The sequence below is a fragment of the Corapipo altera genome, unplaced genomic scaffold (assembly GCF_003945725.1).
Source record: "Corapipo altera isolate COAL_440 unplaced genomic scaffold, ASM394572v1 61295, whole genome shotgun sequence".
NCBI classification, from domain to species: Eukaryota; Metazoa; Chordata; class Aves; order Passeriformes; family Pipridae; genus Corapipo; species Corapipo altera.
This window is the reverse complement of record NW_020885103.1, coordinates 76566-102827: the sequence shown is the minus strand read 5'-3', so window position 1 is coordinate 102827 and position 26262 is coordinate 76566. Positions and strand designations below refer to the sequence as shown.

General features: G+C 46.7%; 1 protein-coding gene across 2 annotated transcripts in view; it reads right to left on the bottom strand.

The window, feature by feature from the left end:
* The window catches only part of LOC113960267, a 71083-nt gene extending 47264 nt beyond the window's left edge, over positions 1 to 23819 (bottom strand). Inside the window, exons 1-3 of one of the 2 annotated variants that reach the window (XR_003532010.1) lie at positions 23626 to 23819; positions 19333 to 19430; positions 4932 to 5101 (exon numbers count right to left, since the gene is read on the bottom strand). The gene's annotated coding sequence lies outside the window, so the exon portion shown is untranslated. Of the gene's footprint in view, positions 1 to 3938; positions 4020 to 4931; positions 5102 to 19332; positions 19431 to 23625 lie in introns of those variants that run through there. The other variant, XR_003532011.1, reaches the window with a different exon arrangement.
* Between the last annotated feature and the right edge of the window lie 2443 nt (positions 23820 to 26262).

Here is a 26262-nt window from a genome sequence, read left to right as displayed (position 1 = left end):
AAGCCTGAGCTCCTGGCCAGTCGTTTGGCCCCGACAGTGCACTGCCATTTTCCAGAGCAAGTGTGGCTGTTCTGTGGTTTCCATTGTTTACGTGCTCGAGAACCCAGCTTTTATTCCCTGGTTCCCTGCCCGCCTCCCACCAGTCTTTCAGGTCTCGTGTTTGGCCGAGAGCATCCCAGGAATCTCCAGTCACATCTCGCTGGTCCCAGCCACGTGGCTGGCCTGGGCTCCTGCCTGTGCCTGTTTGATGTGTGCCCCTTGCACAGGCTGCCCCTTACCCAGAGGCTCTGCTCAAACGAAGGAGGGACCCAGCTCTGGGTGTGACCCAGGGGGAGGCTGCGCTCAGACACCCTGTCCTGATGCCAATCACCCGCCTTTGATCCGGCTGCCTTTCAACTACAGCTTCCATCTTCTCCCTGTCTCCCTGCAGGCTCCAAAGGAAGCCCTGTGCAGATGCCAGGGCACATGATAGGAAGTGCCACATCCAAGCAGATCACAAATCTCAAGCCCTGGCCAGGATTTTCGAGAGGTAATTGAGGGTGTTTGCATTTTGCACCAGCAAAATCAGTACCGGTTTGTGCAGTAAGTCCATGGCTGCACTGCTGCCTAGTCTGGACGTGCAAATAGTCCTTGCTGAGAGCAAGCACAGCCTTTGGAGAGACAATCCAAATCTGAGATCTGAATCTCATCCATGTCAGCCCCAGAAAACTGGGGTTTACTTTGCTAGCCCAAAACCAAGTAAGAAATTCAGTCGCTGGAAACCAATGCCAATCTCTTGATTTCAGTGATCTATTAGAGATGGGTGAAGCTGCATTCACAGCCCTTGCAGATCTTCCTGGTAAGGCAGGAAGTTTCTTCTAAGTGTATTTTCTATACATCAGTACTAGAAATGTTAGCATTTGACAGTTATTTTCATCTTACTCATACAAGAATTAACTGAGATTTCCATGGGCAGGTTATTTTCATGGTCTGGGATTAATTTTACTTTGGTTTTTAGTTAGTAGGTTTTAAATAGTTGCTTTTCAATTTGTCTCCTCAATCCACATCAGGATGGATATCAAACTCACAAGCATTTGGGAGACATTATTAGCCTAACCAGAATCCAGGTTTGACAAACAGAGGCAGCTTTTTTATTTACTTTGAAATCCACAGCTGAAGCCCAGACTCATGTCTGGGTTTGGATCCAGGTATCCCATAGAGCACCAAAGTACAGAGGTCCCCCTGCTCCACCTAACTCCCCAAACTAGTCCAAAAGAGTGCATTCCTGGGCAGCCTGTTTCTAGGAACAGTATCAGTATATGAGCCTTGTAACTCATTAATGCTAATAGCAGTTGCATAATGCACAGCTGAAATGTGATTGTACAGCGAGCTAAGAACATATCCCAGCTACACGACTGCCTGGCAAAGTTTCTGATGAGCAGCTTTCCTCACCATTACAGCTGGATTTACCTTTGATTATAAATGCTCTGGAGGGGCCACATTTCAAGGTATCACAAAGTCATGCCACTAACTGTAGCATAATCCTCTGCCTAAGTGCTGCACACGTGGCCACGGTCTGGAAGGAGGCATGAGCTCACCTTGTCGTTGCACTCTGTGCAAAACCTCAGGAGCAAAACCTCAGGAGATGTCCAGAAGGGTCACTCAGTGCACCTCACTGACAGGGAGCTCAAGCATCAAAGATGGCACGTTGTCCTCGAGCCCTGGGGATTTCAGTGGAAATCTCCACCTTCCCAGGACCTGCTAACGCCTGGTGTGCTGCACACAAGCGCACAAGTGATTTCTTTCATATCCTGCAGATTTGGTCAGCTCCCATGACCCAGTGCAGTTGTCTCACCCCGTGCCTTGCTAAGAGAACATTAACTATGCTCTCCTCAAGGCCCTGTTTCTCTTCTGCCATAGTCTCGTTTTAATGCCCTTGACTGTCTTTGGATAAAAAAGCTTTGGACCGTATTTAAAATCCAAGGCCAGTTGTGTCCTAGGCTTTGAAGAGTATTGAAGGTTGCTCCATCCCAGCTTCTGTGTCTGCTGCACTGTCACTTCCATCTGGGAATGTGTTCTGCTTGTGGCTGAGTGAAATGAATGATGGGGCTGAATTAGGAAGACCTGGGGCTGTGGGAGGATGAAAAGTGCTGCTGCAACTTTGAAACAATGGAAAATATGAAATAAACCTCAATTCCCTGCTGGCACATATAGGCAGTGTAAATAAATCCCATAATTATGTAACAGACAGCTCCTAGGAGCTGGAGCACCCTCTGGAATAGCAGGCAGAGGAGTCTGCTACTCTGCAATAGAGGGATCATGCTTGGCTAAATTATGCAATTCATTTAAATGCATGCTGTACAGTAACACAATTTTTGAAAACCATATTGTTTGGCCCACCAAAGTGATTCCCAGAAGTAATTCCTGCGAGGAGCACACACCCAAGCCAGTCAGAATTTCTGGAATGACATTCCAGTTGCTCAACACCTGGTTATGCAGATAGAAGAGAAAACAGAGCGACGCCTTAGCCAGTGTAAGAGATAAGGGTGTGAGAATCCAAGCCTGGCTAGCACATGAAAGTGCCGATGACCTCGCCCCACGTCCAGGATTGCTCAAGCCAGAGGAGATGGCAGTATCAATACACACATCTTCCTTCAGAGTCACAGGACTCTACTCAGTGCTGGCTGATCAGTGCCCTCAGATCTTAACCCCAGAACGGAGGGAAAGCGCCACGCTTGCTGAACAACCTGCTCGCAAAGTTGTTTGTCTCTGCAAACCAACTGCAGAGAAGGATTAAGGAAATTCTCTTTTATTATTCAATCTAGTGGAAGACTTTCCACCTCTTCAGATAATCTCACGTGCAATTAGAGGGAGGTCAAAGTAACGGGTTCTCCGTTTTCTTCAAAATGAGACTCGTGGCTCCACTGAATTCCCTCCCATGGAATGACTGGGTAACCTTCCCTGGACCTAACAGAAAGCAGCTCCTCTGGGTCAAAGTCCCTGAGTGTATTCACCTTCTTTTTTATAAAACAACTACCACCTTGAAGCAAATATCATTTTGTATCTATGTCCTCAGTATCTATTAGGAACGGGCTGAAAATTCTCATTTTGCATCCCTAAACAGAAGCAAGGATGTATATCAATAGCAGTCAGTTAATTCATTGACTAGCAGATTTTGGCAGCTGTAGCCCAAGCCCTGAGGTAAGGTAGGAGGGGTAAGGGGAGCTGCTTGATGTAGATTCCTCCTGGGCCCAACTGAGGTGCAGAGACCTCTTTGCAAGAGTGAGAGGTGGGGGAACTGAGGGTGGGTACAAGTTGGGGATAGATGCTGGGTGGAGGGGCACCTAAATCCTCATGCCAGTGACACCTGGGGAAGTTCTGGAAGGAGTCGAAATCCAAGCAGCCTGGTGCTAATATAAGAGGCCCAGCACGTGTCCTGCAAACCCCTGACTGAAATAAAGACCACAGGTACCTGGTTGCAGGTGAGGGATTCACTTTTCAGGTAAAGGTTTCCCCTGAGCCAGAGGGAGGCCTTCAGCAGCTGTTAGTGCCCCTTGTGCTACAGTTGGGTTCCTCACCCGGCTACAGCTTTGACCAAAGTGGTTAATCCAAACCTGCAAAGGCAGCTTTGGTAAACAAAGACCTGTGAGCATGAGTAGGCAGGATTAAGTGAGGGAAAAACACAGCAAGTGGTGCCTCTCCCATAGGAAGGGGAGATGCTTCCGACAGGTGCTGGTAGCTGTCCCAAAAGCACTAAGGAGTCTCTCCATCAGTGAACTGGCTGGCAACTTCTGCTTTTCCTTATTAGCAATGAATCAAACCCTTCATTCCTACCCAGGAAGTTCCTAAGGCATATGTTTTTCTACTGACTTCTCTGTTCTCCAAGGAACAGACAGTAAAGGTAATAAATTAGGAAAACCATTTTCTACTTTTTTTTTTTTTTTTTTTTTTTTTTTTACCTTTCTAACAGCTTCACAATAACTGACACACCAAAAAACCACATGGGAGCCTCCTCTGACTTGAGATATGAGGTTATAATAAAGCATGTCTGGGTGTCTCCAAATGGTGGGCAAGACCCTTAATTCTTCCTGGAAGAAAAGGATCTTTTAGTTTCTGGATCTGGCTGTCTAATGTCCTCACCTAAATATTTCTGTCTGTAACTTGTCACACTTTCTGTAACTTTCACAGTAACAGACAGATGTGAGTCACTGCCCAGCTGTGGAAACCCCCTTGGCCAGCACTAAAAAGTCCCCCAAGAGTTCTTAGTGCATGTTAGCCAGCTCTCTACTCAGAAGGCAGAGCATGGGGCAAGTGACCAAGTGCGTTCATTTTATCAGACAAACCTATGCCACTGAGAACAGATACATTAACAATTCCTTTGATTTAAAATGGAATAAAAGATATGAAGTCAATAAGAAGGTTTGGGTTTACCTCAAAGCACTGCTCTGCCTGTTAGCTGAATGAGTGTGCCAGGGCAGCTTCCCTTCAGTATCACTTTGGTTCTATATGCTTTCAGGGAACAGCAGTGGTTTCTGGGCCATTCAGTATTTGCCTGCATGGCTGGCGTGTTTCCCTCCTGCTCCCCTGCACTGCTAACGTACTTTCCCTGGGAGATGGAATGTTTGCCATACCAATATAGCAACCAAATGAATGAAAGTTCAAGCGGGGCTATAAATAGAAAGGGCACCAGGTTTTCACAGTGCACATATAAGCTACTCCACACCCACTTCCTTTTGTCTGCCATTAACTCTGAGATCTGAAGCGGAATAACCTTTCTGCACTTTGGAAGAACAAACAGCAGAACAATTAAGAGACCAAACTGTTATGAGGAAGTCACTAAGTGTAGTGTAGGAAAGATGGACAGACTATTTTAGATAGATAGATAGATAGATAGATAGATAGATAGACAGATAAACCAGAGTTGCCAAATAGTAAATTTTAGCAAGACTTACAGGAGAATGTGGGGACGGCTGAATGAAACTGCTTTGGGTGGAATTTCACTCTGCCCATCCTTCTTTAGCTGTCCCTCTCCTGCATGATGTGGAGCAGTGCCAGAGCTCAGGCAACAATGGGAAAGGCACAGTGGCCCCTCCTGGTGGAAACCAGCTTCCAGGGCCGTGGGCTGCAAAGGAGGGAGAAAGATGCTTGATGAGATGCAAAATAAGAAAGAAAAGCTAAACAGAAAGAAACAACTTTTTTTTTTTTTGAAGACAAAACCTGTTTGCTTTTCCTACCAAAGACAGAGCACACTGGCACTTTCCTAGCATTGCTTTTCCATGTAAATAAATGCCTTTTCATGTTGGCACAAGACATGTTTAGGACAACCATGGGTGGAAGGGTGGGGGTTACAAAGGTAAAAGAGGTGGGGAGGTGCTCCAGGAGGCAGTGTCAGCTCAGGACTCAAAGCTCACAAAGCCTTCCACTCCACTGCATTTTCTCATGCTTCCCCTGGACTGGAACTGGCTAGTTCTCTTGAGGAAGGCTGTTAGTAGTCAATAATTGACACTGAGATAAAAACCAAATAGACCTGGGAGAAAGTAGCTGAGTCACGCAAGGTTAGATTAGGTGGCAATTTACTATTTTTAGTTTTAGCTGTTGGATACCAAACAAAATCTTACTGAAAAGAAACTCTTGCCCCAAATGTAGGCTCATAAAAATGTAACAAGTTCACAGGTTGGGTTTATTATGGTTTCGGTGTGTGATACGAGAATTGCATGTACAAAGGGAACCTTTTCTCTGTTTAAGGAGGTTCTATGGAGGTTGGCATGGCCAACGCTCAGCCTGGTGGGAGTTTCACAGTTTCCATGTGCAAGTGCAATAATGAGTAATAGAACAAAGTATCACAACATGTTCCAATGTGTCTGGTCGCCTGCTGAGAACTCCAGAGCATTTCTGCCCAGCTGTCTGAACAGAGCTCCTGGCTGATCCTTATCGTTTCGCTCCTCACAATGGAGGTGGCTGTACCTTTTTTTTCCTCTTTAAAACTGTTGAGGAAATTAGTTGGAAATGCTGACAGAACAAATTCCTGCCTTTTCTTCTGAGCCACTGGTCATGCCAGATATTTTCTCTCTCATCCCCTTTACCTCAGTGTGCACTGTGCTGGGGCTGGCTGGAGAGGTGACTGCTGTTCACACCGCTGAGCGGGTCTCTCCTGCAATGCCCTGGTGCATCAGCACTTGTTATCCCTGGCTCTACATTTACCCAGTCACATGGTCACTGCCAGTCTGTTGTCTCTCCCATCGGTCCCAAAACAGCCCTAAAGGGAAGTGCCCTCCATGAGAAAGGAACTTTAGTTGTGTTTAGAAAAGTGCTGCAGCGCAAAGCTGCTTATCCCAGGACTTGCACGACTGTACACATTGTGAGCAAGGGAATAATCTGTCTGGGAAGATGCTGCTGCACATGAAAGCATCTGCCTGCAGCTAGATTCCATCAAAGAGCAGATCTGCGGATTGATTTTCCCAGTATGACATCTTCCATCTGCAGAGCACTCAGAGGCTCTTTTATTGGCCCCGCTGTTGTTCGTGATTCAAGCAACATGATGAAACAGCTCACAAAAAGGCACTCAGCTCCCAGACACTGCCCCAGCAGCACAGAAAGGCCCAGGATGGGGTGGTGGCAGAGGCAGAGCCACAGTGCAGGGGCAAGGGAGGAGCACAGGAAATGCTGTGAGGACAGGCAACGGGAGCGGTGATGTCCCACACTGGCAACTGCATTTCCCAATCTGTGTGTTTATGGAAGCCCACCTCATGTTCTGGGGACAAAGGCCAAGAGAAGCCCCTTGTGCCAGCACAGCTCACCGGAGCAGGGCACCAGGAGCACAGCAGCTGCTGGCAGTGAAAGCTGGCACGTTCGGTTCCTTTTTCTGCCTCTGTGCTTGAGCTCTCCACACGCTCGGGTACGTGTTTGTGCAGTTTTATTTTATTTGTAATGATGTCACAGGAAACCTTTTGATGACTTGTGACCCACAGCAGGCCAGGTACCACTGGCTTATGAAACAATGAAAGGAGAAGAAAGTCACGAAGAAAGTTGGAATAACAGTAATTAAATAAACTCGGCAACTAAAAGGACAGAAGTGGCACATAATTTCACAGTGAGCTGCCATGGATATTTCAGGAGGAGACAGTGAATAAGGGAGGCTCTTGGTGTACCCAAGAGATTTGGACACAGCAGAATATGTTCCCTGGGGCTGAGCACCTGAAGCCTGAATAGCCACATCAAACATTTTTGGGGCATAGCACACAGCATGTCAATTTGCCAGGGACTGGGCTCTGCCACGGGATATGCTAATAGTGCACAAGAGGCCTGAATGCATCCCTGGAGTAACCACACAAATTTACATATCCTTCTTCAGAAAGGGATCTTATTAGATGGCCTGAACAATGTATTTAGCACAAGTGTGCTTTTATGTCCTCAACCTACCTGAAAGCCCTATTAGATCATTATGCTGCTGAAATGTAGTCCCTCACATGTCAGAGAGAAGCTATTCCTGGGACATTCCCTCTGCTTTTAATTGATGGGAAAGGAATATGTCATTCCCCAAAAGCATTTCTTACTGATTCACTTTTCTTTATCATCTGATTTACAGGTCTGATCTTGACTTTTCACCACACCCAGATCTCCCATTGACTTCAAGGAACAGGGCTCTGTGGGGGCAGTGTGAAAGTCACTCAATAAAGGTTTTCAGGAGGAAGCTGCTGAATTCATCAACACCAGAATTTACATAGATCTAAAAGATGCCAACAGGTTTGCTATGGCAGGTATGACGGGCTGTGTCAACAGAAGTGGCCCGATGCCGTGAAGAGGGGCCGTGAAGAAAGGCCCACGTGTTTGCAGTGACAGCCCTTCCCACTCCCCACAGGCCGGCACGTCCAGTGCGTGCACTGTCTGCATCAGCAGGGACTCCCCTCCTGCACTGCTGGGAGGGGAAAGAGCTCCAATAAACACCACTCGTGACTCAGGGGGGACTGTGATGTGTACAGACACAACACCCACTGCACAGTGACACCAGAAGCCGAAGACTCTAAGAGAAGCCAGAACGCATTGTGATTATTTCATTTTCTCCACGAAGAATTTGCCAGACACTCAGCTCATCCTCAGCTCAAATTAGAGATCTCTTGTGCAAGATGTTCCATGATCAAAGAAAGCACAAGCTCCCTTTAGAGATGGACAAAACCCAGGAGTTACAAAGGCCTACACAGAGCCACGGGCAATGCTGCAGCAAGGGAAAGCCTGATCTTGGAGAGACACTGGGACACACTGAGGGCTTTTCATCTGCATCCTTATTACATGGCACATCCACAGCAGAGTGGTCTTGTGTCTGGATAAACCTAATACTGCAGTGATTACTTATAAACACTGCTTCTGTAAGATTTGGAGGGGAAGAAATCTTTTCCTTCTGCTGAGGAGAAAGAGAAATGACACCCTCGAACAGCATAATTTGTATAAACTATTGTGCATTTTACCCACGGCTCATCTGCCAAGTTCTCTTGTTTGGGAGGAGCCTGAGTGCGTTTTGATGTGCAAAGTAGGATAATGGATCACCATTATTAAAGGGCTTACAAATTGGGCAGGCAAGCCCCAGGTGAGAGGTCACTCTGACTGTACCAAAGGAAAGCTTGAGCTGGGTGAGGAAGCTTGGGTTTGACTGAGACGACAGGGAAAAGAGGTGTGCTCTGCAAGACTGCAGGTCTGTGTGTCTGCACAGAAACCAGCTGCAGCTCTTGGGTTTGTTCTCAGTTTCTCACTCTGCCCTTTGTGGAGTGCACTGAACATGTGTGACAACACAGTTCCGCCCACCTCAGGCTCCTAATAAATCCAGCTGCTGAGAGAGGAATGGGAAACAAGCTCCTCATCCTGTGGGGCTGGGGTGGGGTAAGGAGCAGGAGGAAAGCTGTCTGAATGACATGGGAAGCTTGAGCTGTCCTTCCCGGAGGGTGAAGTCCTGGGATGGAGATGGAGCCACAGCTTCATTTGTTCCAGAGAAACAGCCCTACACAGACGGCTGGTTGCCATGGGTGTTTGGCTGAAGGGTCACATCATAATAACAGCAATGATACTTGTTTAAAGTAGGACAAGTGTTGCAGCTGAAAGGGATGCCAGCCCATAGGAAAAAAATCCACCGTTGTGCCAGGGCAGGCAGGCAGAGCTAATAAACAAGACTGAGGTGTCAGCTTACCTGCTTGGAGCCTATTGCTGCTCCCCAGTGCTCAGGCTGACATTGTCACCAGTATCAGGGGTGGAAAACACAGGCTTCAGCCACAAGAGAGAAGTCTCATGAAACAAAACTGGAAAGAGGAATCAACAATTTGGGTTTCCTAGAAGGCTGGGGAGGGCCTTAATCCAGCAATTCCCAGAAAACAGTCTGTAGTGTCACTGGCTATGGCGACAGCGCTCTCATCTCAGAGCAATCTTTGCCTTTTACAGCTGAAAAGCTGCAATTATATGAGATTCTCACCTTCCATTTTAAAGAAAGAAAGGAAGAAGAACCACCTCCGTAGCCCACAGGGTTACAGAAAGATATTGAGATGGTTGACCCCTGAATTCTGAAGGCTGATCAGCAAACAAATGCAGTTCAAAATACGTAGGCTAAAATACTGTGTCATATCAAATTTACACCAATTATAGGAGCTTTTTGAGGGCTCTACTTGTAATTTCTGAGTGTGACAGTTTAGTTACACTGTGCTGTATAACAGCCGTGCTTGTTGTCCTAAAAATTCCCTATCAAATACAGTTAATTTACAAGCAAAGAAATGCAAATCTAACTCCCGACTCCTTGCTCTTTGGCCCCAGCCATGCTCTGGCAGCAGTAGTCTAGACAGGACAATTTGGGATGGCAGCCTTACTTAAGGCCTCTGGAGGAGCCTCAGGTACACATAAGCTTTCAAGCTCTTGTGTTCAGCCCTACCTTAACCCAAACCAGAGAGGCTTCATTTAGTTTTTTACTCCTTCCCTTCATGGCCCTCACACAGATGTCTTCCTAGAACAGAACACTCTCCAGCCCTACACATTGCTGTTCTCCAAACTGACAAAAGCTTTGCCTATTTTTCCTTTACATTTCATCAGATTGTGGCAGTGAAGACCCTCCTCAAACTCTCTAGCCTGGATGCAGTACGAGTCTTCCTCCTCCTACAGAGCGTCCTGCAGAGGCCAAAAAAGCCAGAGGGATATTAGAAGGTATGAAGAAAAGAGGGTTGTGCCATGGTGTACTTGAATAACGTGGTACTATCTTGACCGCTTGCAGTCTTACTCAACCCACTGCTAGGATGTCCTTTTCCTTCAGAAATAGGGAAGTCTAAGGTGACACTGCTGCTGAGGGATTTAAAATGGCTGCAGCAGCAGGAGAGATGAACAGATGGGGCCCCTCTTACTTGAAAAGAAGACAACTGGATGGGAACATGCTGGATACTTGGAGTGAGGCAGAGAATGTGATCAGGAAATGAATCTTCACTTTGTCCTGTAACACACGAAGTAGGCAAAAATAATGGCAAATTTTAGAGCGCAGGTGTGAGACAGAAGAGCCTGTTCACCCAGTGATGTGTTCTGAGGCCACTGTCTGAATGGGACCATCATTCTTTCTTGGTTCATCCTTTACCTGTGGAACTCACTGTCACAGCTTGAAGTGAAAGTCAGAAACATAAACTGGTTCAAAAATTACCTGAAAGAATTCAAAGAAGGATCATCAAAGACTAGTGGACTTAATGGTGCGAATGGAATGCTATTGTTTTTCTTTTTTTCCCCTCAATCTTTTCCTGCCTTCCTACTTTCCTTTCTTCAACCCATCTATCATTTGCTGTGACACAGTTTTCTGTGTTACTCCTGCGCTTTTCTTTGCCTTTCAGTCATAGGGTGCAATTACATTTCACAATAATTAAGGGCCAACAATAAGGTTTTAGGATATGATGAGATCTTCAGAAAGCAGATTTCAAGGTACCAGAAAGCTTGGCAGAACCATGCACTGTCAGCCAACAGAGCAAATTTGTTGTCCCAAAAGGATGGGCTCAGCCCCAGAAATGTTTCCTGAGTGTTGCAAGTTTTTGTTCATTGGATCCTTTTTTATTTTTCAATTAAATGCGTCACTGTGAGTTGGATGTCAAGTACTGCTGATCACTAGGAAGGCATGTGACCATGTCACCGGAATGTGTTTGGTGCTGGATCCATAAACTCATAAACATTTGACCACTGTGCCTGCACCGACGTGGTCATGACCAGAAATGATCCATGACACACAAAACACTTGTGTCCAGCCCAAGAGAGAGCTGTTAACTGCTGTGTGGCAACATGGATTCCTGTGGGGAAGAGGATTCTCATAGACCCAACAAAATCAGCAATGATTGTCTGTGAAGTCACTAATTTATTTATCTCTATTTCCAGCACCCCCACACGGTCGTTTATAGTTTGTGAAGTACTAAACAAACACTGAAATACACTTGGGTTTTACACCAGTGACATTAACTCTTCTCCATCCTCTGTTCCCCATCACTGTTCCATGGGTTTGCAGAGAGGGGACTGGCTTTAGGAAGTGATAATAGAGGAAGGAAAGAGTACAGCGAGATTGCTTGCCCCAGGGAAAAACTGTAAATCCTTCAGACAGGAGAAGGAAGTAACACGCTAGAAAACAAGAAAACCTTGTAAGACCCTCAAGTGTTTTGTCTGAGGCGGTGTTGGAAATGAATGCTGTTCTTTTCCACAGCAGAAAGAGAAATAGGGTGGGGAAAGAGCTTTCTGCCACCAATCAGACACAGGTGATTTGTGAAGGTGCACGGCCTGTCCTGCCCCAACAGCTCGATGTAGTGGAGAAGCCTCAGCAGTGAGAGGAAGGGACTTGATGCTGTGTCCCTCAGCTGCTGACAGACAAATCTACATTCAGCACATGCTGTGGCCATGAGGGTGACTGTGGGTGCTGCAGCCCTCAGCACGGTTCAGTCACTTTACTGCTGGGGCAAGAAGGTCCCACTGTGTGGAGAGAGAACATGTAGAGAGGTTTTTTTCCTGGGAGGCAGACGCCTCAGTGCAAAAGGGAAGGAGGAAAAGCAGGGGATGCAGTACCGGTCCGGCTGTGCTGGGGCGCTGCTTCCCAGCACAAATCCAACAGGTCCTCAGAGAAGACAATGATCCCCCGGCAAGAGTCAGTGGGGAAGGAAAGCCAGCCAGGGGGTGCAACCTTCCTGTCAGGTCCTCATGCCTCTCAACTGAGCATGAGCCTGCTCAGCCAGAAAGACGGGAGGGAATTAGAGAGTGCTTTTACCTTGCATTTGATGAACAAATCAAACAAACCCCTAAAAAGCATGTATTTCTCCAGGAAATGTGAGTGCTCAGGTCTGCAGACACAACTGCTTTGTTTCCATTGGAAGGCCAGTAAAGACTTCTCCACAAACAAGCACACATGAAATAATGCCAGAACACAAACTGATCTCTTGTTCTCTTCACTTCTAAGTCATAGTCAAGATTAGGGTGGATACCTAGGAAGCTTCATGGATAATCTGGGTACTGTGCATCCAACACTAGCAGCTTGATGTCTAATTTATTCTACATCTTAAATGCAAAACCTACACATCGAGCTGACAGGTGGTTTTGGTTGCTATGTGTGTCAATATATTTTATTTATGCTTTGCCAGACTTCCCAAATGGTTACAGAGCTGTGTGGATCAGAAGGTACAATACAGAGAATATAGAGACCACTGGACAGATTGGAAGTTTCTGACAGAGAAGGTCACTTTGAAGCATCTTGCAGCACCAGGTACTTACCCAAACTCCTTTCCCATCCTAAGCTACATCAGAGGGAATAGGAGATGCTGCTAGCAGAAGTCTGCAGGAGGATGGGAGCCTAAGTTCAAGGTTCTGTCTTCCCTCATGCCTAGGTAAAGATCACAAATCTGTGTTTAATGATTCCCTACACCACAGCAATCGCCCTTCTCGGTGCAGTGTTCAAGGGTCTCTCCCTCCCTGTCAGGACGAAATACCTGCTCTTGCTGCCTCGACAGCCTACAGGTGCTGAGAGTTGCAACATGTGTCAGAAGCCAGCACTGAAACCCTCACTCCCCTGATGGTATCACAGCACCAGCAGAAGAGCTGGAGGTGATACGGAGGAAGGGAAACATGACCTGGGAGGTCAGCAGCTCCATCCCACTGAGAGGTGGCTCTGGGAGAAATGAATCACTTGAGACCCAGAACCAGCAGAACAGGACTTGAAGAAGTGCTTTATCTCAGGCAGGTGACCCAAACAACGAACTGTAAACTGTGTCTTTCTCCCTCAGACTCTTCTGCTGGAGCTGCCCTTCCCCATTAGTTGTTAGTGGTCTATTTTACCCCTCTGCCTCCGCAGTCCAACAGAGCTGCCAGGAGCAGGACTGCTGTCACAGCCAGCACGGTCCCTGCTCACTAAAGAAAGGAACAACCTGCTCCTTTCACAAACGTGGCATTCTCAGAGCAGTATCTTCTGATCTAACTGTTCCTCTCCACTAATATCAAGCTGAGCTGAGGGTAAGACTTCAGATGCATGTGGCCCTGGTTTGAGGGTACACGGCACAGCTTGTTCTTAAAAGTTACCCTGGGGAGTGACCCTGAGCATTTCTCAGATCTCACAAAGAACCGATGAAACCAAAGGAGAAGCACTTCAGTGGGAGGGTAAGAGATGTAGAAGTGGCTCCTGCTGGCTTAGCATGTTCTCAGCAGAAACAAGAGGCAGTTCAAGCCTCAGCCTGCACCTCACTAAGGACATTTTCTGGAGGGCTGACTGGCAATCCTTGCAGACACCACCTGTTCTCTACAATATGATGTTCCCTCTCAGCTGTACCAGCACACTTGCTAGTGCAATGGAGACCAGTCACAGTAGTATGAAAAAAGTGATATCAACTGAGATGAACCCGGAGGAAGATCCTCTGCTACAACTTCTATAATCCAGGCACAGGCTGGATTTAAGAGCCAGTGGTTTGGAAGAAGCCTCTTCTAGGACTGACCAAGTTGACCTGACGCCCCCTGGGACAAGTAATAGGACTGCTACACAAAGGTGTGGCTACTTGAGGAAAGGCTCAGCAATCCAACACACCACCCTCACCCACCATGCTCACCCCTGAGCTGTTCAGACCGCCAAACACAAGCCAGATTCACCCCAGACCTGGCTGGGTCACAGATCTGTGCAAGTAGGAAGCTTCATTTACTTGGGTACCTTTGGAAGTAGCTTGTCTGTACAACCCTCGTTTGGCTCTCTTGTGTGAATGCATTATGAAACAGCCTTGTTATACACACAGGTAATATTGTATTTTTGCCTCCTTTCCTACACAGGACAGGGCCTGCTCTAAGGATGAATCAGAGAACACTATTGTCTGTAGCATCCCAACTTCAACATCTGCTGAATTTGGACAAGAGTGTGTAAGTGAAGCAGGAAACTGTAAGAAGAGGAAGGATTAGGGCAGCCACTTGCTGCCCTGAGGACCTGGCAGCTCTCCTGCCCTGCTGGGCGAAGGCATGAACCGGAATTGTTCATGTTCACTAAGGGTTGCTCACTAAGAATGTGTGCACGCACCCCTTTTCTGAATGCTCATCTGCACAGCCTTGCACTAGGCCTGCGGAAATGCAGGAAACTCAGTCGCCGAAAGGAAGGAATGGAGAGTTTTAAGCTTAGTGTTTACCAGCCTCAGTTTAGTCCATACAACGTGGACCAACATCTCTTGCAAAAGACAGAGGTACCACAGGGATGGAGGGCACAGAAAAGCTCAAGGACAATCTAATAAGCTTAGGTTGTCAGGTACTATTTAAAGAGCGGATTGCAGCAAGGTCTCGAGATACACTCACATGGAAAATGAGAGAACTTAGACCAAATGCTGGCTCAGAGCGACCTTCTTCCACTACAGCTGTGTCTTGCTCACTAAAGAATGAGAAGGAGAGTCACTGGAGCATCACAAACCTATAGGACAGCCGGAACCATCTGCAGTTCAGGTTGCTACACTAGCTGAGGAAGGGTGTTTTGTTTAGCTGCAGCCAGGGTTACAGTCACCTATAACTGCACGTTTCCGTTTTGGAGCATCGGTGGGGTAACACAGATTTCCTTGATGCCACAGGCCTGTTAAAACACAGTACAGTTATTTAGTGCACTGGTGACATAGTGCTCTCCGGCATGGCAGGCCCTGTGTGGGCCAGCGTGCGAAGTGTCACCAGAGGTTTATGGGAGGAAGGAGTCCTGCTGCTCGCCCACTTAGGAAGGCAATTGGGTAAGAGGTGTTTGACTCTCAGTTGCCTAAGCACAAAGAGACCTACATTCTCCACACATGGAAACAACCAGCCCCAAGAGGGCCTGTGTGAAAGCCCCCCACAGATTTGAGGGCAAACCACCCAGTGCCTACAGCACTGAGTTTCTGTTTTACATGGGGTGGGGGGGGTTGTGTGAATTTACTTCAGTTTGGGATCTCCGGCTGGGATTACCCAAAGCCTTAAAAGACACAGAAAAATGACCAGCCTGGTTTGTGGCTTCTGCCTTTATTCCATGCAGGTCAAAGCTTGCTGCACAGCTCTGATGAGGTAACCTGCCAAAGCACAGGGTGAAGGATACAGTAAGTAGAATATAACGACTTTATTACAGTAATGATCCAGCCAGGCAATGAAATTGCTGCAAGTGGTTAGTTCTTTTCAGTATCTTTAAAGGACAACTCCTTGAGCAGGTGCAAGAGAGTGGGCGTAGGCTTTGCCCCACTGATGTCAGTGGGAACACCCAGTTCCTTTTGAAGCAGCTCCTGTGTGGAAACGCTCCTCTGCTCCCCTCCTGGGAGCGTGTGAATTCTCAACAATCTGAGCTGCAGTTTAGCTGCAGAGGTGACTGATTTACACAAAACCGGATAGCAAGAACTTCCTGAGATGACCCTGTTTTGTGAGGAGATTCTAATCTCATGACAAGTTTGTCTAGCCAGATAATGACAGTAATTAGCCAGGAGGCAAGAAGGTGGATCTAGGTATTCTGCTTCATGAGTAAGAAGGATGTTTTATGGGAGTGGAATTAGGAGGAGGATGGAAACTGCTAATATCCTCCAAAACGGAGTTGGAACAAAGAACACAGTGGGGAGGGCTGCTCTTGAGACTCCCCAGTCTGCTCTCCTCCCAGCATGGAGACACTGAGCAAGGAAGAGGTCCTTTTCCAAAACAAGCCACTTCTGAGCTCGTGCTGGCACTTAGTATCAGCAGCATCACCTTTGTCATTCCTCCTGCAGCACAACCCAGTTGGAATGAAACATGGAATGGGGGACAAAGAGGACTAGTGCAATAAATAAATAAACGCCAGCATTTCACATACTCGATGCAATTTGCAGTGGATAAATGAGTAAACAGAAGAGGCAGGCTCTCAGAAAATACCATATTCCTTCTAGGATACAATAAACTGAAAAAATATCCCTGCAGTTCCTGTGCAGCTTGGTAGGGGCTTGCCTGCTGCAGCAAGGGCACATTATCACCTGTCCTTATCTCTTGTCGTTTCCATTCAAATATTTGCAAAGTGGTAACATACGGGGTAGATAAGAACCCACAGGAATGGAGAGAATAGAGTACTTAATTCATAAGTGCATGAATTTTTTTTCTCCTGGAAAAAAAAAGGTCTTTATAAAGCAAAGGTGAGATGTTCCTTGCAAACAGGTAGCTCTGGTGGTATCAAGTGATGCACTTTTTTCTTTCTGGGGTGCTGCCAGACACCCTGAAATGATAGAGTGGAGAGGAATGTGAGATTTCCCCCTTTCATCATAATGGTTACTTTGAAGCCTAATTACAGCCATTTAAACAGCAGCCTATTAGCCATGCTACTGCTGATGGCTGCATCGAAATGCACAGCCTGACGGGAGCTGGCTGGGCAGCTCACACATGGCACTGCAGCTTGGAAAGGGCAGGGAGCAGCGACAGCTCCGGGGCCTGGCAGCCTCTGCCGTGCCTGCTCCAGGGCTCTGCGGAGGGCAGGAGTGCCATGCGATGCACTGCAGTGGGACCCACGCGAGGTGACACTTCACGTGTCATGAAGGCCAGTGCCAGGCAGGAGCTTGGCCACTGCTCCTCAGAAACTCTGCAGGCCAGGGTTGTGTCAAAGGATGGCTACAACGGTACATGAAACCAAGAGACACCACATCACCTGTGGCTCTCCCTGAAAGCCAAGCACCAAGAGCCCCTGCTGATCCCCAGCTGCTGACAGACACTCTCATTAACCTGATCCCCACCACTACTGTAGCTGTGACAACCACAAGGCCTGGTCACATTTGGTGCTGCTTTTCTCTTGCAAGACTTCTCCTCTCCACTATGTTTCACATTTTTGTCTCTGTGCACTCCAAAAACCAGGCAGCTCGGCTTAAATCTTGAGTGTCCAAGCACTTTGCCTTTTCCTGAGAGAACTGCAAGTGGTAACCCAACTCTAAAATAAAGGCCTAGCACAACAGTGTTCCTTCAACAGTGGAGAAGGAGCAGAGAGCTGAGAACACCAACTTTGTTACAACCTGATCTTCTGAGTTACACCCATTTCTGCACAGTTCCTCATGTGCTTCTCACAGGTGGGCCACCCAGCAGAAGGGAGGTACTCACCTGGTATAATTGGAACAGCTGTTTCTACTTGAAGTCTGAGGGGGACATTAATGAGCTGGAGATCTGACACTAATGCAGTTGCTGTGCATCTGGTCACACTGTGAGGTAAGTGAAACCAGCACGGTGCTACTTTACTTGTTTGGTTATAAACTGTGGCAGTTCAGCTGCTTCGTGACCGACCGAGACACCCCTGCAGCGGAGGCGGGACCCTCTGAGGGCTGGAGCAGGGAGCTCGGGCAGGAATAACAACAGCTGTCCCAATACAAAGTGTTCCCACTTGTGAATCAAAGCCCTTACTAAGATCCTGTCATGTCCAGACATGTTTAATTCTTATTCTTGCAGACATAATATGAAGGCAAGGATCCATCCTTTTTCAAGTGCATCGGTTTTTTTTCCCTTTTGCAATGGGAGAGGAACCCAAAACATGCACTTGCTGAAAGGTTGGAAACAGGAAGTTCTGTTTGATTTGCACATTCCCTGTTTCTGATGAAAAGTAGGAAATATAAATCACAGCCTTTTATTTCAAATTTGGCACAAAAATTTGCCTTCGAGGTAATGTCAAATAACAGACTTCACACTGCTTCGAATTAGGCTGATGAGGAGTACAAGGCAAAGGCTCAGTTCTGGGAGCGTTTCATTTAGTTATGTTTGCCCATTCAAATATCATCTTTGAGAAGCCCATAAAAATAGCAGTAGTAAGATAATAAATAATAGCTATTTTACATAATATTTACCTATAAAATGCATCTTCCCTCTTAGTCCCTCACATCATCTTAGGGCTGGGGAAAAGCACTTAATTGAAATATTTTTATGGAAAGAAAAGAAACTTTTTTTAAAATTATTGTTTTCCCCTGTTTTGCTTTCCTCCCCTTATATAATTTGGCCTTTAATCTTTTCTTGTCTCCTGCTACTTCCATCTAGGAACACTTCTGGTTATACTGGAAATTCAGACAAAGACATTTAGCAATCCAGAAAAAAGTGTCAAGTGACTTTACGTTTTGAATGTGAAAGAACAAAATCAACTTGAACAATTCAGTGGAACCTTAATGAGTCCAACAGACCCATCAGGCCCTATGTCAGGTGTGTGCACAAAAGTTTTCCTGAAAAAAGTGGATTTTGTTAGAGGTGTTATTTTTTTCACTACAGTTATTCGGTCAAAACTGTATCTCATTTATCTGACTCATCCACAGACACAGAGGGATTCTCCAGCAGACTGACACTTCCCACATCTAGTGGGAGGAAAAGAGGCTACACGGACTTCCCTGAGAAAGGAGAGGTTACAAGCTTGCAAGCCATGACCACCTAGATCTGTCCTCATCCCCACTGGGATCACAGATAGAGTTTTATTTTACTCTGGCCTTGAGAGCGGCTGTGCACAAGCAGCACCTGAGCATAACCGACTCTGTTGTTCTCCTTCTGTCACTTTGTGAGCAGTGCTCCCTCCAGAGTGGATTGCTCCTGCCATGTGAAGTTAAATCCCTGCTTTATTCCCGCACACCTGATGTTTGTGCAATGACAAGGAGTAACTGGGCTTCACATAAAAATTTCATGCCATCACTCCAAACGTGTGATGCTGGATTTAAAAGCAAGTACTTCGCATTACTGCTCTTAAGTTTCCACTTCATGACTGTCACTGTGTTGCATATTTATTTGGGAACCTATAGTGTTGCAGACAGGGAGAAAGCCCAGAGACCTGATCACCTGCTGTCTTGAGAATGGTTATGAATGACTTCATGGACCTGAGGTGAGAAACCGCTCTGCAATGTGACCTGAACCCCCTTGGAGGAGCTGCAAACTATCAGGGAGCCTTACCCCATAAAATCAGTCTTGTACTGTATATGAAGTGCTGTATTCTGGTTATTCTGCTCACGTTCAAAGGCATCTCATTTCGACTACCTCCATCCTCCAAGCTGAAAAAGAAATATTGGATTTAATCTTGAGGGACAGGGCCTATACAAGTTCTATCTAACTGCTAACAGCACTTAGGATCAGTGGTTTCTAAAGACTAAATGGAGTTGATGTGTGGCTGCACTAAAGATCAGACTAGTTGTTGTTCTGGATCTGCCCCATCTTCTGAACACAGCACTGGTAACAAAGTGCCTCCTCTCTGAAGGAGCTCAGGAATTTTTATTTGATTTGGCTTTTCAAAACTTAACAAACATGTAAGCGCAGACCTGTTTTGGAAGATACACACAAACGTCCCTGTCCAGCAAGCTGAAACAGAACGATTCCCAGGATTTCAGTGAAACCTTGTAACAATCACCCTGCAATTGCAGGAAGGTTTGGGGCCAGTAAAGGAGCATTTCCTGAGGTTAATTCCAAACAAGCTGTTCTTTGAGCAGTGGAATTAATGTTCACTGGGCACATCTGTCCTTTGTCCCTTAATCTCCTCACCACAGAAACCTCTGCCCCTGTGTCAAATGTAGATTAAATTTGTCAGTGCCTTCAAAAGTCATTAAAAGGAGACTGATAAATGATGTGACAGATAATACACTTGTGCAGGCTCTCCTCCTCCAGAATCCAAGCTCAAAATGACCTGCACAGCTTCTGCCCAGCCCAGCAATTACCATTGCTCACAGTAAATAGCAACACAATATAAACAACCTAAATTCATTTGCATGCAAATATGACACTGGTGTTCCATGCACAAGCATAATTCATGTTGTTGGGGCTATAATAATTCCCTGATTGATTTTAATAACTATTCCTCTTAGTGATACAGGATCTAAGGCTCCAGGGAGAAGTTCCAGTACCTAAAGGGGCTACAAGAGAGCTGGAGAGGGACTTTGGAAAAGGTATGTAGTGACAGGACACGAGACACTGTCCCCGCCCATGGTAGGGGTTGAAACTGTGTGGGCTTTAAGGTCCCTTCCAACCCAAACCATTCCAGGATTCTATGATGACTGCTAAGCCTAACAAAGATTACAGACCAAGAGGAAACGGTGAGACAAGTTTTAGAATCAAATACCAGAAGAGTTCCTGAGTCTGGCCATCTGTAAATAACACAGTGAAACTGCGGTCACCAGCAGCATCTGGGTCTTCCCTCCTCTCATACCCAGGCATTGTATGAATAGCTAAGTGAAAGGGAATCATCCAGAAATTGGTCCCTCAATACAACTTCAACTAAAAGAAAGCCACCCAAAATGAGATTTTTTCTGAAGAATTTGCCCAACTCCTGTGCAGGAAACATCTAGGTCATCAGCATACAATACAAGTATGTGGTTAGGGAGTAACTTTAATGACCTGGCTTGGCAGACCCACAAAAGCCTGAATATATCTGAAAAGGTTCACTTCTAAGCTATGATTCCATTTCCTGAATGGGAAACCACCTTTTGCGTTTCTGTTCTCCCGGTGGTTGCTCAGAGGGCTTCTTTCACTGGATTTGTTTTTAAAAAGCCTGTGTGTTCACACTTCCCTTTTAATGTGTATCTATGAACTCTCATCTATGCACTGCTGTGGAAATGGTTGCCAAGAACGAAGAACTGTGACTTCAAGGAGGAAACACATAAAGGCAGATGTCCATCGGCCTGGCCACTCCTGTCATTGTTACACAAGCAAATTGCCAACACTTATGCCATGGTTTCGGAGATTCTACAGCTGTAGTTGCTGAATTTCAAAAGGCTGACTTAAAAGTGCATTCCTAGCTCCAAGCTCTTGAGCTAAGGATTATGTCCCCTTCTGCATACATTCCACATGAAGACCCTGGGGTTTTGTTCTACTTGACTCTAGCCAAAGGCTGGTATGACTGATCACCTCCCTGCTGCTCATGTTAGCAGAAACTTCTGCCCACGTCCAAGTACAGGCTAATCTTGGGGCTGGGCACAGTGCAGCTGGCCTTGGCCTTTCCTGCTCTAAGTCCCTGTCCCATGCTGAGCCAAAGCTCTTTGTTTAAATTCGAGTTTTCTGAGGCTTTGGGGTGTGTGTGCTCCACCTGCCAAAGAGAATGCAAGCAAAATTTGATTCCCAGTACCTGGTATTGCTGCCCTAACACAGCTCAGCCGGTGTGCATTCGCAGTTACAGCAAGTGGGGCCATTTGTCCTCCTCCAAGTCCTTTGTTGGCTTAGCTGTTTTATTTCCCTTTTCCTGTCACCAATGCAAAGCTTCATTTTGATGGTTTAGGTAAAGACTTCCCAGAATAAAGGGCTTGCTTTCATGAACAGCTCACAGCACCCTGGTGGGAAGAGCCACGAGTGCTCGAGAGGACGAAGGTAAAGAAATATTCAGGTTTATCAAAAGGAAGAGTACAAGATGAGGAATGTTGACGTGGAGGATTTGCCCCTGTGCAAGCACTTAGGTGTGTTTACACAGGGGGAGACAATCTTCCCTGCAAGAGAACAAAAAGGCAGTTCTAATGATACAGATACAAAACCAGCCCTTGGAATCACAGGTAATCTGTTCCTGTTCCTCAGTACAGCTTCTGAGTAACAGTCTCCTTGCCACACATCAGGTGTGTTTCTTAGCACTTACACCTCCCTCCACTCTCATCCTTTTCCTCTTCCAGGAAAGAGCTTACAGGACAAAGATGATTAATCTCATTTTACAGACACAGAAACCGAGGCAACAAGGAAGCTTAAGCCCTCAGTAATAAAACCTATGCCAGTCAGTAGGCCTGGCAGTTGCATTTCCCCTCGTGCTGAAGGTTTCTGTGCATGGAAAACCACAAGCATGAACAAGAAGCACTCCCCTCCCAGGTCCCAGGAGAGAGGATGCTTGGATTTCTCACTCCCAGAGGATGGTGCAACCCAAAGACACAGAGTCACCGAGACCCAGGAGCCTTTGGAAGAAGCCTAAGTTAATGAAGTTAGCTCTATCTGTGATCTTTATCTAAGTCGCTCTGATCTCCCCACACAGCTGCAGGGCCAGGACAGCCCTGTCTGCAGGGATGCTCGGGGGATGAGCCCCCAGCTGCCAGCCAGTGGAGAGCAGGGGGCAGGGGTGTGTCTGCCAGCACAGCCTTGGCACAGCTCGCCACACTCCCTGGCCCCAGCCAAACACCAAGCCACGCTGGACTTGCAGGCCTTACAAAAGGAAACATCAGTGTCACCGGGTCAGACTACAAGGCAAGAGGGCTGAAAAGTTCAGCTTCTCTCCATTTCCCTATTCCCCTTTGTTCAAAAATTCTTCATGCTTACATATTCAAAATCCTGATGTTTTTGCAGTTGCCATTGCAAATGCAGTTTCTGCAGATTCACAAACTTCCATTTTTCCAAGGAAAACAAGAACTGATTAGTTTTGGAAAAGAAAACAGATTTTTTTTCCCCTTCTGAGCTTTTACCTAACAGAGCAAACTATGCCACTGGATCTCCCTGTTGGACTTTCTTTAATTGAATAACAGAGCAGATCCTCATTGAACTCCATCACCCCTGAGGACAGCATCCCCCAGTGTGCACTGCCAATCCCCCTGCAAGGTACAGCACAGGAACACAGGACTTTAGGGACCTTATGACTGCTGTGGTCAGGTGCCTTAGGTCAGAGAGGATAACAAGGAGGCAAACAGTGCTCATAAAGCAGTGTACTGCTGTGGGAAAACCTGGCTTAATATTGACCTGACTTACACTGAAGTGTTTCCTGTTGGGGTAAGCAGCAGTCTGAGTGTAGAGAGGCTGTGCAGCTGAGAGAGAATGACTTGCCTCCAAAAGCTGCAGCCAACGGAAACAAGTGGGTTTGTACAAATGGGGCTTCAAGAGATGATTGTAACAAAAACATGAGATAGCACCCAACAGGCAGAAGTACAAACACACAGGCAAGCACTTACGTAGGGATGCAAGAGCTGATGGAAAAATCAAAATGGAAAAATGTGGTTTCTTTAGGCTCAAGTGAGGGAGAAGCTGCTCTTGTCTTTCCTGTGTTAACAGTGCTGAGCTGTGCCTTGCACCATGCCCCAGCTGAGAATCCATGGAGCAGCTCAGCCAGCATGCTTAACCAGATTTTCCACCACACCTTTGGGCTGCAGCACGCTGTCATTATATCATGCATGCCTGAAATATCTCAGTGAAGCTGGGATAAAGGAACCAAGGGACCTGTTTCTGACTTTGGCCCGAGCTAGGAACAGCTCTGTGTGGCTCCTGGGGAGGGGTGACGCCAGCCAGTCCCCCAGTACTTACCTGCTGTCTCTCTGTAAGCAAGGCCCAGCATCTTGGCAGAAGGGCTGAACCATCGCAGGGCAGGAAAGTGTCCACGTTGTTATGGGGCACAGGAGGCCTTTCCTTCGCTGGGTTCAGCCTGTGACACAGAGAGTCATGTCTGCAGACACGTGTGGGACAGAGCACGTGAGCATCGAGATACACAGGTGCTCCTGGAATTCCCTTGCAGACAGACTGCAGGGCCAGAAAGAGAAAAAAACCCCAAACCCCAAACCCAGACAACTGCAGAGTCCTTGGCCAGTGCACAATCTGCTGGGCTCTGGGAAGTGAAACAGCAGCAAGAACATGGTGACTTGTGCACAGCTTGAGAGCTGGCCTTCAGCAGCGATGGGTACCTGCACACCTTGGGAAGTCCCGTGGAAGCCAAGATCCTGTACACACACCTGCATTAAAAAAAGATCTCATGGACTCCCTGCTCCATCACCCACGTTCTGAATGGCCCCTCGCTTCACAACAGTTTTCAGTAACTTCTGAAAAGTTTTGGCTTCTTCCCATTCATAGAGAAAAGGGCTGGGGTTTTTGCAGCTCATTTTTTGCCCAGTCTCAGCTTCAATTATTGACTTGTCTTATTCTCCCAAGACCCAAACAACCTCCTCAATGGAAGAGCATAAGTGTTTCTACAGGATGGGCCCTGTCATTTATATCAGGAGATCATGTCTTGCACTTTCCTCATTCCTTTGTCCTGAGTAATACCTTCTCCTGCAAATAGAAAAGGGAGGGAGGGAAAAAAGGAAGTCAAGCAGCTCCTTCACTGCCTCACAATATGTTAATATTCCCTGAATATTTCTTTGGGGCTAGTTTGAGCCCAATCCAATGGCTTTGCTTGACCAGGACCAAAGCCTTATTTCAGCCTGCAGCTGGGCTGACACAGTGCCTTTGATCTCCTTGCGGGATGTTCAGACCACTCATAGCTCTCTGGTTGCAGCCCTGTAAGAAAGAGCCCAGCTGATCAGTTCAACCCTTAGAGCAGAGGAAGCTCAGGCAGCATCTCAGCAACACTGACACGTCCAGGTTAGTCCAGCATAAACTACGTGCTTTGGCATCTCCAGGTAGAACTTGCTGGTGCACAAGGTACCTTTCTTCTTCCATTCCCAAGTTGAAGCCAGTACAAAAGCCCAACTTCTGGGTTGCACTAGAGCAGCCCTGTGCTGACAGAGGTATCATTCCTGACTCTGTCTATCTCTGCTGTCTCCAATTCTCCACTACCATACTCCTTTTCTGTGGGCTGGCTTTACAGTGTCTGTTATTGCTTCACCTCAGATGTACTTGACAGGTGGCTTCACCAAGACCCTACCAAACTCTACTGCTGCTTTCCTTGCTTTTCAGTGGCATCCAGCCCTGGCTCAGAGTCTCAACGTATTTCCTCCACACCCAGACTCATGGCAGTTCCTCACTGCCTCCTGCTGAAACCAAGAGCCCACTGTATCCTGCTTCTGTCCTCCCAGCAGGGCTTGTTCCTCTCACTCACCACATTCCAAGAGCATACCTTAAAAAACCTCAGGGATTTGCACACAGACCCAATCCCAGGAGAAACAAAGAACAAACAAACATCAGGACTCAGTACACTGCAAGCTGCTCAGGTAACCCCAAACACGAGTGCAGTTATCTACCTGTACTTTACTGCCTCCCCAACAGAGAACAAGAACTTAATGAAATTTTGACACTCTTTGTTATTAAGAGCAGTGGCCACTTCATTAGTTATGCTGTATATTTAGTCCCTAATGGGTATCTGTCAAGCACTTACGCTGGAGGTGAGCAGAGCTGCCAGACCTTGCAGTCTCTCAAGTGGTGAGACAGTGAGTTCACAGGAGGTGACGGGACCAGATCCACGACTGCAGAGCAGCATTGTCAGAAGCCTCCAGCATGGGCCCAACTCTGCCCTGTGGAGATCAGTGGGGAAACACCACAGTTAGTGACTTCAGGGTGTGCTCTCGGCTTTGGAAAACAACCCGTAGATTTCAGCAGGATTTCTGATGTCACTCGTGAAACTGGGACCGAAGGACGTGGATATGCTGCACCTGCATTTTGCCTTAAAGGATCCCAAACTATTTATAGTCCCTTGCATTTTACTTTGAGGCGTGTTTGGGTGGATAAGCAGCAAGGACAAAGCCATATACCTGTGTCACCTTACTGCAAACAAAGATACCTTCAGTAACGTGCAGCGTGGAGGGAATGAGCAGGCAGGTACCTGCACACACATGATTTGTGTCCTGTCCCCACTGGGCAGCCTGGAGAACTCTCACCTCACAGCGGATGTTCTCCTGCCACCTCAGCCAAGCGAAAACACACCCAAAGACAAAACTCCAGGTGAAATAAAATGTCTTCTTTTATTTGGAACAAAATACTCTGTTTCTGTGAGTGATTTTTTTCATTTTACAAGAAATGAAGAAACCAAAATTTAAAAACTGAATAATAATTTTTAAAATAAATTAAATATTTCTGGATTGAAAAGGGTGAAATTAGACCTTATTGCAACACTTCTTTTTTCCTGGGCTAACTTCACAGATCTGCTAGACAGCTACTGAGATCAGAAGAAAGAAAAGCAGTATGGTCCCCAATAAACATCCCAGCTGCAATCACTGTCAGACCAGCAGCAAG